The sequence below is a fragment of the Narcine bancroftii genome, chromosome 8 (assembly GCF_036971445.1).
Source record: "Narcine bancroftii isolate sNarBan1 chromosome 8, sNarBan1.hap1, whole genome shotgun sequence".
In the NCBI taxonomy this organism is placed as follows: Eukaryota; Metazoa; Chordata; class Chondrichthyes; order Torpediniformes; family Narcinidae; genus Narcine; species Narcine bancroftii.
Genome location: NC_091476.1, coordinates 143,515,739 through 143,529,759, shown reverse-complemented (window position 1 = coordinate 143,529,759; position 14,021 = coordinate 143,515,739). Strand labels below are relative to the sequence as shown.

General features: G+C 45.4%; 1 long non-coding RNA gene across 2 annotated transcripts in view; it reads left to right on the top strand.

The window, feature by feature from the left end:
* The window catches only part of LOC138741301 (uncharacterized), a 33,809-nt gene continuing 19,788 nt past the window's right edge, over positions 1–14,021 (top strand). For both annotated transcript variants that reach the window (XR_011343442.1, XR_011343443.1), the window contains exon 1: positions 1–517. This is a non-coding gene — a long non-coding RNA (uncharacterized lncRNA). The remainder of the gene's footprint in view (positions 518–14,021) is intronic.

The following is a 14,021-nucleotide window of genomic DNA, read 5'->3' as shown; positions in this document are numbered from 1 at the left end:
CGCAGATATAATGTTAACCCGGACCGCCTCCTTTCAACCCGCCCGCACCGGGCGCCAGCGTTCAAACGGCTTCGAAGGCACGACTGACAGCCCATCCGTCGCTGGAGAGGGGGGGAAGCGTCTCCCCCCTGGAGAGGGGGCGAAGCGTCTCCCCCCTGGAGAGGCGGCGAAGCGTCTCCCCCGCTGGAGAGGGACGAAGCGTCTCCTCCCTGGAAAGGGGGCGAAGCGTCTCCCCGCTGGAGAGAGGGCGAAGCTGGAGGGGGAGCGATGAACCGATGGGTCCCACGCCACCCCTGGAAATCCCTGGTCCAACATTTGCCACATTTCACAGCCAATTGAAAAGAAATATCGAGACAAGAGAGGAGACTGCACATACTCGAATCCAGGGTAACAGGAACAAGATAATAAACGCTGGTGGGCGACTTCTCCCACTGACTACTCCTTCCTCCAGCAGACTCTTTTTGAAACGTCGTCGCAGCTGGAAAGGGGAATTAATCTTTTGATTCACCCTACCAAGGTAAATACGGTATATATATAAAAAAAGCTCCCACTCACGGTTCATAATGTCAGGTTATTCCAACATTGAACAAGCACAGGGTCACAGAACAAGATTCTGAGTTCTGGTTCCACGGCTCCTGTTCCCCTGACCCGTCCTCCTCCCTCAACTTCCCAAAAGGAGTCTTCCTTACACAGACCCTCTCCGTTTAGACACTTTAGAATAACGTAGCCAAATTTGTGCACAGCCAGATCCCCCAAACATCAAAGTGATCACATTTGGAATCCCAGAGGTCTGCACAAAAAGGATCAATCAGACCCTTTGTCCGTACTGACCAAGCTCGTCCCATTTGCCTGAGTTCCCTCCATATTCCTCTGAACCTCTCCACGTTCCTGTCTAAATATCTTTTGGATGTTGAGATTTTACCCATCTCTACCACTTCCTCTGGCACCTTGTTCCTGTATCCACGACCCTCTGTGTGGACAAAGACGATAAGACATAGGGGTGGCACGGTTGGCGTCGTGGTGGGACCGGACAGGGGTTTTAATCCCGCGCTGTCTATAAGCAGTTTGTACATTCTCCTGGGGTCTGCGTGAGTTTTCTCAGTTTCCTTTCATCGTTCAAAGGGGGTGCAGGTCAATGGGGCGTTATGGACTCATGGACCAAAATGGCCTGTTACCGTGCTGTGTGTCTAAATAAAATAATAGGAGCGGAACTAGGCTATTCAGCCCATCAAGCCTGCCCCACCATTCAATAAAGAGTTGATCATTTTACTACACATACCCACTGCCCAGTTTTCTCCCCATAACCTTTGATGTCCTGGCTAATCAAGAACCTATCAAATACACCCAATGACCCGGCCTCTACAACCGAGTGTGGTATCAAATTCCACAGATTCACTACCCTCTGCCTGAACAAATTCCTCTGCATCTCTGTTCCAAGTGAATGCCCTTCAATCCTGAAAGTGCCCTCTTCTCCTGGACTCTCCAAACATTGACAATTTCTTTACTCCCACTGATGCTGCTTAACCAATGAGTTCCACCAGCAGATTGTGTTTTGCCTCTAGACTACCTTGAGTTTGTGAATGAGAAATATCATCACTGAAATAGACGAATTCCCAACAGGTTGATGTGGAGATGATATTTCCTTGGCCAGACTTGAATTGGAGCCACAAGTCACAACAACAAGCGGGTTGACCTCTGAGAACAGGAATATTCTTTGGCCAGACTGACTTGGATTGGAGCCACAAGTCTAAACTACAAGGGGGTTGACCACTGGGAACAGAAATAATCTTTGGCCAGACTGACTTGAATTGGAGCCACAAGTCTCAACTTCAAGGGGGTTGACCACTGAGAACAGGAATATTTCCTTGGCCAAATGACTTGAATTTGAGCTACAAGTCTCAAATACAAGGGGGTTGACCACTGAGAACAGGAATATTCCTTGGCCAGACTGACTTGAATTGGAGCCACAATTCTCAACTAAAAGGGGGTTGACCAGTGAGAACAGGAATATTCCTTGGCCAGACTGATTGGAATTGGAGCCACAAGTCTCAACTACAAGGGGGTTGACCATGAGAACAGGGATATTCCTTGGCCAGACTGATTAGAATTGGAGCCACAAGTCTCAACTACAAAGGGGTTGACCACTGAGAACAAGAATATTCCTTGGCCAGACTGACTTGAATTGGAGCCACAAGTCTCAACTACAAGGGGGTTAACTACTGAGAACAGGAATATTTCCTTGGCCGGACTGACTTCAATTGGAGCCACAAGTCTCAACTTCAAGGGGGTGACCACTAAGAACAGGAATATTCTTTGGCCACACTGACTTGAATTGGAGCCACAAGTCTCAACTACAAGGGGGTTGACCACTGAGAACAAGAATATTCCTTGGCCAGACTAACTTGAATTGGAGCCGCAAGTCACTACAAGGGGGTTGACCACTGAGAACAGGAATATTCCTTGGCTAAACTGACTTGCATTGGAGCCGCAAGTCTCAACTACAAGGGGGTTGAGCACTGAGAACAGGAATATTCCTTGGCCAGACTGACTTGCATTGGAGCCGCAAGTCTCAACTACAAGGGGGTTGACCACTGAGAACAGGAATATTCCTTGGCCAGACTGACTTGCATTGGAGCCACAAGTCTCAACTACAAGGGGGTTGACCACTGAGAACAGGAATATTCCTTGGCTAGACTGACTTGAATTGTAGCCACAAGTCTCAACTTCAAGGGGGTTGACCACTGGGAACAGGAATATTCTTTGGCCAGACTGACTTGAATTGTAGCCACAAGTCTCAACTACAAGGGGGTTGACCAGGTAAGTGGGTAACTGTCAGGGGTGGGAAGAAAAATACCAGGAAAATGGAGAGCACACCTATGAATATCCCTCTCAGTAACAGGTATATTTTGTTGGATGCTGTTGAGGGAGATGACCTGACAGAAGCTGGCAGCAGTGACCAGGTCGCTGGCACTGAGCCTGGCAATGGTGGACCAAAAGGTAAAGAGGAATGCAGTGGTCATTGGGGACTCCATTGTCAGAAATACAGACAGGAGAATCTGTGAGCCAGATAAGTATGCCCGCATGGTGTGCTGCCTCCCTGGTGCAAGGGTGCGGGATATCTCAAATCGGGTCCAGGGTATTCTAAAAGGGGAAGGCAAACAGCCTGATGTTTTGGTACATGTGGGTACCAATGACAAACATAAAAAGGAGGAAGTACTGAAAAAGGATTACGAGAGCTAGGACAGAAACTAAGAAATAGGACAGCCAGGGTGGTGATCTCTGGTTTGCTACCTGTGCCAAGTGCAACTGAGGACAAAAATGGAAGGTTAAGAAAAATGAATGTGTGGCTGAGGAGCTGATGTAAAGGACAGGGTTTTGGTTCTTGGATCATTGGGATCTCTTTTGGGGAAGGCATGACCTCTACAAGAAGGATGGGTTACACCTAAACCCAAAAGGGGTCAATATATTGGCAGCTAGGTTTGGTACAGCTGTCGGGTGCGGTTTAAACTAATTTGGCAGGGGGGTGGGAACCTGTATGATAGGGCAAAGGACAGAAAAGATAAAACAGGAAAAGTTAGGTTAGGGAGTGAAAGTAAAAAATCAGAAAGAGCAAGGAGGGTGAAAAAAGCAAATCTGAAGGCTTTATATCTTAATGCAAGAAGCATTCGGAACAAGGTAGATGAATTAGCTGTGGAAATTGAGATAAACAAATATGATTTGATTGGGATTACAGAAACATGGTTGCAGGGTGGGCAAGCCTGGGAACTTAACATCCCGGGGTATACGATATTTAGGAGGGATCGGCAAGAAAGAAAAGGGGGGTGGGGTAGTATTGATGGTGAGAGAGGGGACCGACACGATTGACAGGAAGGATATTAACTCAGAAGATGCGGAATCTATATGGGTAGAACTGAGGAATAGCAAGGGGCGGAAAACGTTCGTGGGGGTGGTATATAGGCCTCCAAATAGTAGTGTAGAGGTGAGGGAAGGCATTAAAAGAGAAATTAAAAAAGCATGCAATAAGGGAACAGCTGTCATCATGGGAGACTTTAATTTGCATATAGATTGGACTAGTCAAATTGGTAAAAAATACAGAGGAGGAGGAATTCCTTGAATGTTTACGGGACGGTTATCTAGACCAATATGTCGAGGAACCAACTCGGGAGCAGGCCATTTTAGATTGGGTATTATGCAATGATAAGGGGCTAATCAGCAATCTTGTTGTGCGAGGCCCTTTGGGTAGGAGCGATCACAATATGATCGAATTCTCACTCGACATGGAGAGTGATGAAATTAAAACCGAGACTAAGGGAATTATGATGGTATGAGACGGGAGTTGTGTAAGATTGATTGGGTGGTGTTTATGGGGGAGTTGACTGTGGATAGACAATGGAAAGCATTCACAGATCTAATGGAGAAATTGCAAAAATCGTTTATACCGGTTTGGCATAAAAATAAATCAAAAAAGGTGACTCAACCGTGGATAACAAGGGAAAATGGAGACAGCACTGGGTCCAAAGAGAGAGCATATCAATTGGCCAAAAAAAGTACCGCAACCGAAGACTGGGAGCAGTTCAAGATGCAGCAAAGGAGGACAAAGGGATTAATCAAGAGAGCAAAAATAAATTACGAAAGTAAGCTTGCGGCAAACATAAAAACCAACTGCAAAAGCTTTTATAAATATGTCAAGAGGAAAAGATTGGTGAAATCCAGAGTAGGTCCTTTGCAGTCGGCATCAGGGGAATATATAATGGGGAATAAGGAAATGGCAGACCAATTAAATTCTTACTTTAGTTCTGTTTTCACAAGAGAGGATACAAATAACTTCCCAAGGATGTTGGGAAACAGAGAGGCTAATGCAAGGGAGGAACTGAAAGAAATCAGTATCTCTAAGGACATGGTCTTGGGGAAATTGATGGGATTGAAGGCAGATAAATCCCAAAGGCCTGATAATCTACATCCTAGGGTACTCAAGGAAGTGGCCATTCAGATAGCAGATGCTTTAAGAATTATTTTCCAGAACTCGATAGACTCAGGATCAGTACCCATGGATTGGAGGGTAGCTAATGTTACCCCACTATTTAAAAAGAGGGGTAGAGAAAAAGCGGTGAACTTTTGGCCGGTGAGCCTTACATCAGTAGTGGGCAAAATGATGGAATCCATTATTAAGGATGTAATAGCGGAGCACATGACTAGCAGAGAAGGGACGGAGTCAACATGGATTTACAAAAGGTAAATCGTGCTTGACAAATCTATTGGAATTCTTTGAGATGGTGACAGGTAAAATAGATGGGGGAGAGAGCCAGTGGATGTGGTGTACCTGGACTTCCAAAAGGCCTTCGATAAGGTCCCGCATAAACGACTGGCGTCCAAAATCAAGGCTCATGGGATTGGGGGAAAAGTATTGATGTGGATTGAGAACTGGCTGGCAGGTAGAAGACAGAGAGTTGGGATAAATGGCTCGTTTTCTGAGTGGCAGGCGGTGACCAGTGGGGTACCACAGGGATCTGTACTGGGACCCCAGCTGTTCACAATTTACATTAATAATCTGGATGAGGGGATTGGATGTAATATCTCCAAATTTGCAGATGACACTAAGCTAGGAGGGGTTGTGTGCATGGAAGAGGGGGTCAGGAAGCTCCAGTGTGATTTGGATAAATTGAGGGACTGGGCAGATACATGGCAAATGCACTGCAATGTGGATAAATGTGAGGTTATCCACTTTGGTAATACAAACCGGAGGGCAGATTACTATTTGAATGGCAATAGATTAAGAGATGGGGAAGTGCAGAGAGACCTAGGGGTACTTGTACATCAGTCTCTGAAGGCGAGCATGCATGTACAGCAGGCGGTTAAAAAGGCAAATGGTATGTTGGTCTTCATATCAAGAGGGTTTGAGTATAGGAACAAGGATACCTTACTGCAGCTGTACAGGGCCTTGGTGAGACCCCACCTGGAGTATTGTGTGCAGTTTTGGTCACCTTATCTAAGGAAGGATGTTCTTGCAATGGAGGGAGTGCAGAGGCGATTCACCAGGCTGATACCTGGAATGTCAGGACTGACTTATGAGGAAAGATTGCACAAATTGGGATTGTACTCCCTGGAGTTTAGAAGATTGAGAGAGGATCTCATAGAGACATATAAAATTCTGGTAGGACTGGACAGAATGGATGCAGATGGGATGTTTGCAACGATGGGAAAATCCAGAACCCGGGGCCATGGTTTGAGGATAATAGTCAAACCATTTAGGACCGAGATGAGGAGGAATTTCTTTACCCAGAGGGTGGTGAATCTGTGGAATTCATTGCCACAGAGGGCAGTAGAGGCAGGTTCATTAAATATATTTAAGAGGGAATTAGATCTATTTCTTCAGTATAAGGGTATTAAAGGTTACGGAGAGAAGGCGGGGACGGGGTACTGAACTTTAAGATCAGCCATGATCTCGTTGAATAACGGAGCAGGCTCGAAGGATCGAATGACCTACTCCTGCTCCTATCTTCTATGTTTCTATGTTTCTATGACCACTGAGAACAGGAATATTCTTTGGCCAGACTGACTTGAATTGGAGCCACAAGTCTCAACTACAAGGAGGTTGACCACTGAGAACAGGAATATTCTTTGGCCACATTGACTTGAATTGGAGCCGCAAGTCTCAACTACAAGGGGGCTGACCACTGAGAACAGGAATATTCCTTGGCCAGACTGACTTGAATTGGAGCCACAAGGGGGTTGACCACTGAGAACAGGAATATTCCTTGGCCATACTGACTTGAATTGGAGCCACAAGTCTCAACTTCAAGGGGGTTGACCACTGAGAACAGGAATATTCTTTGGCCAGACTTACTTGAATTGAAGCCACAAGTCTCAACTACAAGGGGGTTGACCACTGAGGACCGGAATATTCTTTGGCCAGACTGACTTGAATTGGAGCCACAAGTCTCAACTTCAAGGGGGTTGACCACTGAGAACAAGAATATTCTTTGGCCAGAATGACTTGAATTGGAGCCACAAGTCTCAACTACAAGGGGGTTGACCACTGAGAACAGGAATATTCTTTGGCCAGACTGACTTGAATTGGAGCCACAAGTCTCAACTACAAGGGGGTTGACCACTGAGAACAGGAATATTCTTTTCCCACTTCTGAAGGGCTGTGAATTTTTAGAAAGAATTAAAATTTAAAAAAATATATTTAAGATGTAGAGCACCTTATCAGACCCTGTCGGCCCATGAGTCTGTGCCGCCAAATTACACCCAATTAACCTACAACCCCCAGTACGTTTCAAATGGTGGGAGGAAACTGGAGCCTCCGGGAGAAATCCATGCAGACACGAGGAGAACGTACTAATTCTTTACAGACTGTGGGGGATTCGAGACCTGGCTCTCGATCACTGGTGCTGTAAACGCGTTACATTGCTACACTAACCTTGCTTCCCAGAGAATTCTCAAGGATCAATCATTGAGTATATTCAAGTCAAAGGTCAATCATATTTTTCGATATTTGAGGGAAGTAAGTAATATGGGGTTATTGTAGAAAAGATGGTTTATATGATTTTAATCATGAATGGCAAAACATCACTTTCACTTTGGCTTGGCTTCGCGGACGAAGATTTATGGAGGGGGTAAAAAGTCCACGTCAGCTGCAGGCTCGTTTGTGGCTGACCAGTCCGATGCGGGACAGGCAGACACGATTGCAGCGGTTGCAAGGGAAAATTGGTTGGTTGGGGTTGGGTGTTGGGTTTTTCCTCCTTTGCCTTTTGTCAGTGAGGTGGGCTCTGCGGTCTTCTTCAAAGGAGGCTGCTGCCCGCCAAACTGTGAAGCGCCAAGATGCACGGTTTGAGGCGTTATCAGCCCACTGGCGGTGGTCAATGTGGCAGGCACCAAGAGATTTCTTTAGGCAGTCCTTGTACCTTTTCTTTGGTGCACCTCTGTCACGGTGGCCAGTGGAGAGCTCGCCATATAATACGATCTTGGGAAGGCGATGGTCCTCCATTCTGGAGACGTGACCCATCCAGCGCAGCTGGATCTTCATAAGCGTGGACTCGATGCTGTCGACCTCTGCCATCTCGAGTACCTCGACGTTAGGGGTGTGAGCGCTCCAATGGATGTTGAGGATGGAGCGGAGACAACGCTGGTGGAAGCGTTCTAGGAGCCGTAGGTGGTGCCGGTAGAGGACCCATGATTCGGAGCCGAACAGGAGTGTGGGTATGACAACGGCTCTGTATACGCTTATCTTTGTGAGGTTTTTCAGTTGGTTGTTTTTCCAGACTCTTTTGTGTAGTCTTCCAAAGGCGCTATTTGCCTTGGCGAGTCTGTTGTCTATCTCATTGTCGATCCTTGCATCTGATGAAATGGTGCAGCCGAGATAGGTAAACTGGTTGACCGTTTTGAGTTTTGTGTGCCCGATGGAGATGTGGGGGGGCTGGTAGTCATGGTGGGGAGCTGGCTGATGGAGGACCTCAGTTTTCTTCAGGCTGACTTCCAGGCCAAACATTTTGGCAGTTTCCGCAAAGCAGGACGTCAAGCGCTGAAGAGCTGGCTCTGAATGGGCAACTAAAGCGGCATCATCTGCAAAGAGTAGTTCACGGACAAGTTTCTCTTGTGTCTTGGTGTGAGCTTGCAGGCGCCTCAGATTGAAGAGACTGCCATCCGTGCGGTACCGGATGTAAACAGCGTCTTCATTGTTGGGGTCTTTCATGGCTTGGTTCAGCATCATGCTGAAGAAGATTGAAAAGAGGGTTGGTGCGAGAACACAGCCTTGCTTCACGCCATTGTTAATGGAGAAGGGTTCAGAGAGCTCATTGCTGTATCTGACCCGACCTTGTTGGTTTTCGTGCAGTTGGATAATCATGTTGAGGAACTTTGGGGGACATCCGATGCGCTCTAGTATTTGCCAAAGCCCTTTCCTGCTCACGGTGTCGAAGGCTTTGGTGAGGTCAACAAAGGTGATGTAGAGTCCTTTGTTTTGTTCTCTACACTTTTCTTGGAGCTGTCTGAGGGCAAAGACCATGTCAGTGGTTCCTCTGTTAGCGCGAAAGCCGCACTGTGATTCTGGGAGAATATTCTCAGCGACACTAGGTATTATTCTATTTAGTAGAATCCTAGCGAAGATTTTGCCTGCAATTGAAAGCAACGTGATTCCCCTGTAGTTTGAGCAGTCTGATTTCTCGCCTTTGTTTTTGTACAGGGTGATGATGGTGGCATCACGAAGATCCTGAGGCAGTTTACCTTGGTCCCAACAAAGCTTGAAAAACTCATGCAGTTTGGCATGCAGAGTTTTGCCGCCAGCCTTCCAGACTTCTGGGGGGATTCCATCCATACTTGCTGCTTTGCCACTTTTCAGTTGTTCGATTGCCTTATATGTCTCATCCAGGGTGGGAACCTCATCCAGCTCTAGCCTTAGGGGCTGTTGAGGGAGCTGGAGCAGGGCGGAATCTTGGACTGAGCGGTTGGTACTGAAAAGAGATTGGAAGTGTTCTGACCATCGGTTGAGGATGGAGATCTTGTCGCTGAGGAGGACTTTGCCGTCTGAGCTGCGCAGCGGGCTTTGGACTTGGGGTGAGGGGCCGTACACAGCCTTTAGAGCCTCGTAGAAACCCCTGAAGTCGCCAATGTCCGCGCTGAGCTGTGTTCGTTTGGCGAGGCTAGTCCACCACTCATTTTGGATCTCCCGGAGTTTGCGCTGAAGATGGCTGCATGCGCGACGGAAGGCTTGTTTCTTCTCTGGACAGGACGGCTTTGTAAGGTGAGCCTGGTGGGCAGCTCGCTTCTTTGCCAGCAGCTCCTGGATTTCCTGGCTGTTTTCGTCAAACCAGTCCTTGTTTTTCCTGGAGGAGAAGCCCAGTACCTCTTCAGTGGATTGCAGTATGGTAGTCTTCAACTGATCCCAGAGGGTTTCAGGGGACGGGTCCGTGAGGCGGGTTGCAACGTCGAGCTTTGCTTTGAGGTTTGCCTGGAAGTTTCCTCTCGCTTCGTCTGACTGCAGTTTTCCAACATTGAACCTCTTTCTGGGGGCTTTATTGTTCCTGGGCTTTGGCTTGAAGTGAAGGTTGAGCTTGCAGCGAACCAGCCGGTGGTCAGTGTGGCATTCCGCGCTAGGCATGACCCTGGTGTGGAGCACATCTTGTTTGTCACTTTCTCGCACCAGGATGTAGTCCAGGAGGTGCCAGTGTTTGGATCGGGGATGCATCCAGGTGGTCTTAAGGCTGTCCCTCTGCTGAAAAAGGGTGTTTGTAATGACAAGCCGCTGTTCTGCGCAGAGCTCCAACAGGAGGCGCCCATTGTCGTTGCACTTGCCGACGCCATGCTTGCCCAGGATTCCCAGGCAAAACATATATTAGTGGTAAAAACATCACGTTCTTACGATAGCATTGTATATATCAAGGTAATATTAGACTGATAGTGGCTGACAAATGGACCCAGTCTGCCTCACCATTCCATAGTCCCTGACCTATCCTTTTTTAACCCAATTCTCCTGCTTTCTCCCCATAACCCTTGATTCCCTTCTGAATCAGGAAGTTACCTATCTCCATCTTAAATCTATCCAATGACTTGGCCTCCACAGACATCTGTGGCCACAGATTCACTACCCTCTCTCTGGGTCATTTTTGTATTCAGAGGCTGTGCCCTGCTATCTCAGGCTCCACCCCCCTCCCCCCCCACAATATGAATTATCCTCGCCACATGCACTTTATCCCGTCCTTTAAGTATTTGATAGTTTTCCATGAGATCTCCCCTCATTCTTCTAAACTCCAGCAAGTTTAGTCCCACAGCCATCAAACACTCCTCATAACACTTTCATTCCAGGGATTATTCCCATGAACCTGATGTCCAAAGTTGTCAGTGTACCTGAGAGTAGTTCTGGGGAAGAAGGGCTAAGTCTGGATTGCATTTGTAGATGATACAAAAGGCATCAGTTTCAGTTGGGGACAGGTAGTAGCAGATTCACCTGCGTCTCTCCCTCTATTAACCACCTGCCTGACGTCTGCAGTACACACCTCCCAATATCAGTTGAAAGGACAAGGAGAGGAGTCATAAGGGATGGGATCCCCCATCGGAAGATTAGGTAACCTCCACCTCGAACTGGTCCCACTGTTTCCATCACTTCTGATTCTACTACACCCCCTCCCAGTAATCTCTCCCCTTTTCTATCTACCTGTCCCACCAATACCCTATCATCTTAGTTAAGGGACCCAACCTGAAATGTTGACTGACCACAACTCTTCACAGATGCTGCCTAACCTGCTGAGTTCTTCCAGCAGCTCATTGCTTGCAGACAATTCCATACACTCTCCTGACTTGAAAACATCTCACCAATCCTCTATCACCAAAGCACTGTGTCAGTGCCTTCACCGGGGTGGGGAGACAGCTCACTGTCACCTTTTCTTTATTGCTAATTTTTTTTCTATGTTTATTATTTCCCTTTCCAACTGCTCTGTTTCCTGATTATAGTCCTTCTTCATCTTGGTTGCATAACTTATTATTTGCCCTCTAATGAATGCTTTCATTGCGTCCCATAGTATAAACTTATCTTCCACTGATTCCGTATTTACTTCAAAGTACATTTTTAATTGTTTTTCAATAAATTCTCTAAAATCCTGTCTTTTATGTAGCATGGGGTTTAATCTCCATCTATACATTCTTGGAGGGATGTCTTCTAGCTCTATTGCCAATAACAGGGGTGAGTGGTCCGATAATAGTCTAGCTTTATATTCCGTTTTCCTAACTCTCCCTTGTATGTGGGCTGATAACAGGAATAGGTCTATCCTTGAGTATGTTTTATGTCTAGTCGAGTAGTATGAGTATTCCTTTTCTTTTGGGTTTTGTTTCCTTCATATGTCCACAAGTTTCATTTCTTGCATTGATTTAATTATAAATTTGGTTACTTTGTTCTTCCTGTTAATTTTTTTCCCCGTTTTATCCATATTTGGATCTAAATTCAGATTGAAATCCCCTCCTATTAGTATGTTCCCTTGCGTATTAGCTACCTTCAAAAAGATATCTTGCATAAACTTTTGATCTTCTTCGTTAGGTGAATATATATTAAGTAGATTCCAAAGCTCTGAATATATCTGACATTTTATCATAACATATCTCCCTGCTGGATCTATTATTTCCTCTTCTATTTTAAATGGCACATTTTTGCTAATTAATATAGCCACTCCTCTTGCTTTTGAATTATACGATGCTGCTGTTACATGTCCTACCCAATCTCTCTTTAATTTCTTGTGCTCCAATTCAGTTAAGTGTGTTTCTTGGACAAATGCTATATCTATTTTTTCCTTTTTCAGTAAATTTAGTAGTTTCTTCCTTTTAATTTGGTTATGTATTCCATTAATATTTAGAGTCATATAGTTCAGCGTAGCCATTTTATATTTTGTTTATCTTCTCTTTCCGTTTTTCCATCATTACCTTTCCTCCTTTTCCATTTCTGTTTTCTTATTTTCAACTTTTTACCAGACAACATTCCTACAACATCCAACATTTTCCTTATTCTCCTATTTCTATCTTCTTTATCCCCAATCTCCCCTTCCCCTCCTGAGTTGCCCTTTATCCCTTGTCGGACAACCACATCTCCCCTCTCCATTTGGATTTGCGAATCCACTCGCAAGCGTCAACTGATTTTGCAGTGACCGCTCTTTTCCCCCACCCAGCCCCCCCCAGAAAAGATTTTGTTTTTTATATGTCACAAAGGTCACTCTTTTAGTTCCCTTCTTATTCTCTCTATTCCATTACCTTCCCTTATTAATTCTTGTCTATACTCTCTCTGTTTTCCTCTAATTACAGATACTTTCACATATGCCCATTGTCTCTATTCACTCTTATACCTCTTTACCCGCATACATATCAATCGTGGTCATTTTTACCCTCCTTACCCGTCTTCATCCCTCAGTCTATTTTTGTCTTTACCCACATACATATCAATCGTGATAATTTTTGCTCTCATTACCCGTCTTCATCCCTCAGTCTATTTTTGTAATTGTTCTGCAAATTTTCGTGCTTCTTCTGGATCCGAGAATAGTCTGTTTTGTTGTCCTGGAATAAATATTTTCAATACCGCAGGATGCTTCAGTGTAAATTTATATCCTTTCTTCCATAAAATCGCTTTTGCTGCATTGAACTCTTTTCTCTTCTTTAGGAGTTCAAAGCTTATATCTGGATAAATGAAGATTTTTTGCCCTTTATACTCCAGTGGTTTGTTGCCCTCTCTTACTTTTTCCATTGTCTTCTCCAGTACCTTTTCTCTTGTAGTATATCTTAGGAATTTTACTACAATAGATCTTGGTTTTTGTTGTGGTTGTGGTTTAGGGGCCAATGCTCTATGTGCCCTTTCTATTTCCATTTCTTGCTGTAGTTCTGGACATCCTAGGGCCTTAGGGATCCATTCTTTTATAAACTCCCTCATATTCTTGCCTTCTACATCTTCCTTAAGGCCCACTATCTTTATGTTATTTCTTCTGTTATAATTTTCCATTATATCTATTTTTTGGGCTAGTAATTCTTGTGTCTCTTTAGTTTTTTTATTAGATTCCTCCAATTTCTTTTTTAAGTCTTCTACCTCCATTTCTGCTGCTATTGCCCGTTCTTCCATCTTGTCCATTTTTTTCCCCATTTCTGTTAAGGTCATATCCATTTTATTTATTTTCTTTTCTGTGTTGTTTATTCTTCTTCTTAAATCATTGAATTCCTGTGTTTGCCATTCTTTAAATGACTCCATGTATCCTCTAACAAGAGCAAGTACCTCCTTTACCTTGCCTTTCTTTTCTTCTTCTATTTCCCTGTACTCTTCCTCTTCTTCTTCCTCTAGGTTGACCATCTGTTGTTTCTTTGCTGCCCTTTCCTCCTCTTCTTTCTTGTTTCCATTGTCTTCTGTGGTCTCTTCTTGCTGCAGGTGTTCTGCAGCTGTCGTTGCCGGCTGTGGAGATCGACTCCCCCGCTGGTCCCCCCTCCCGTCGGTGTGTTTTTTTTCATGCGCATCGCGCATGCGCGAGGAGTCGCGCATGCGCGGTTGCGCACTTTTACTC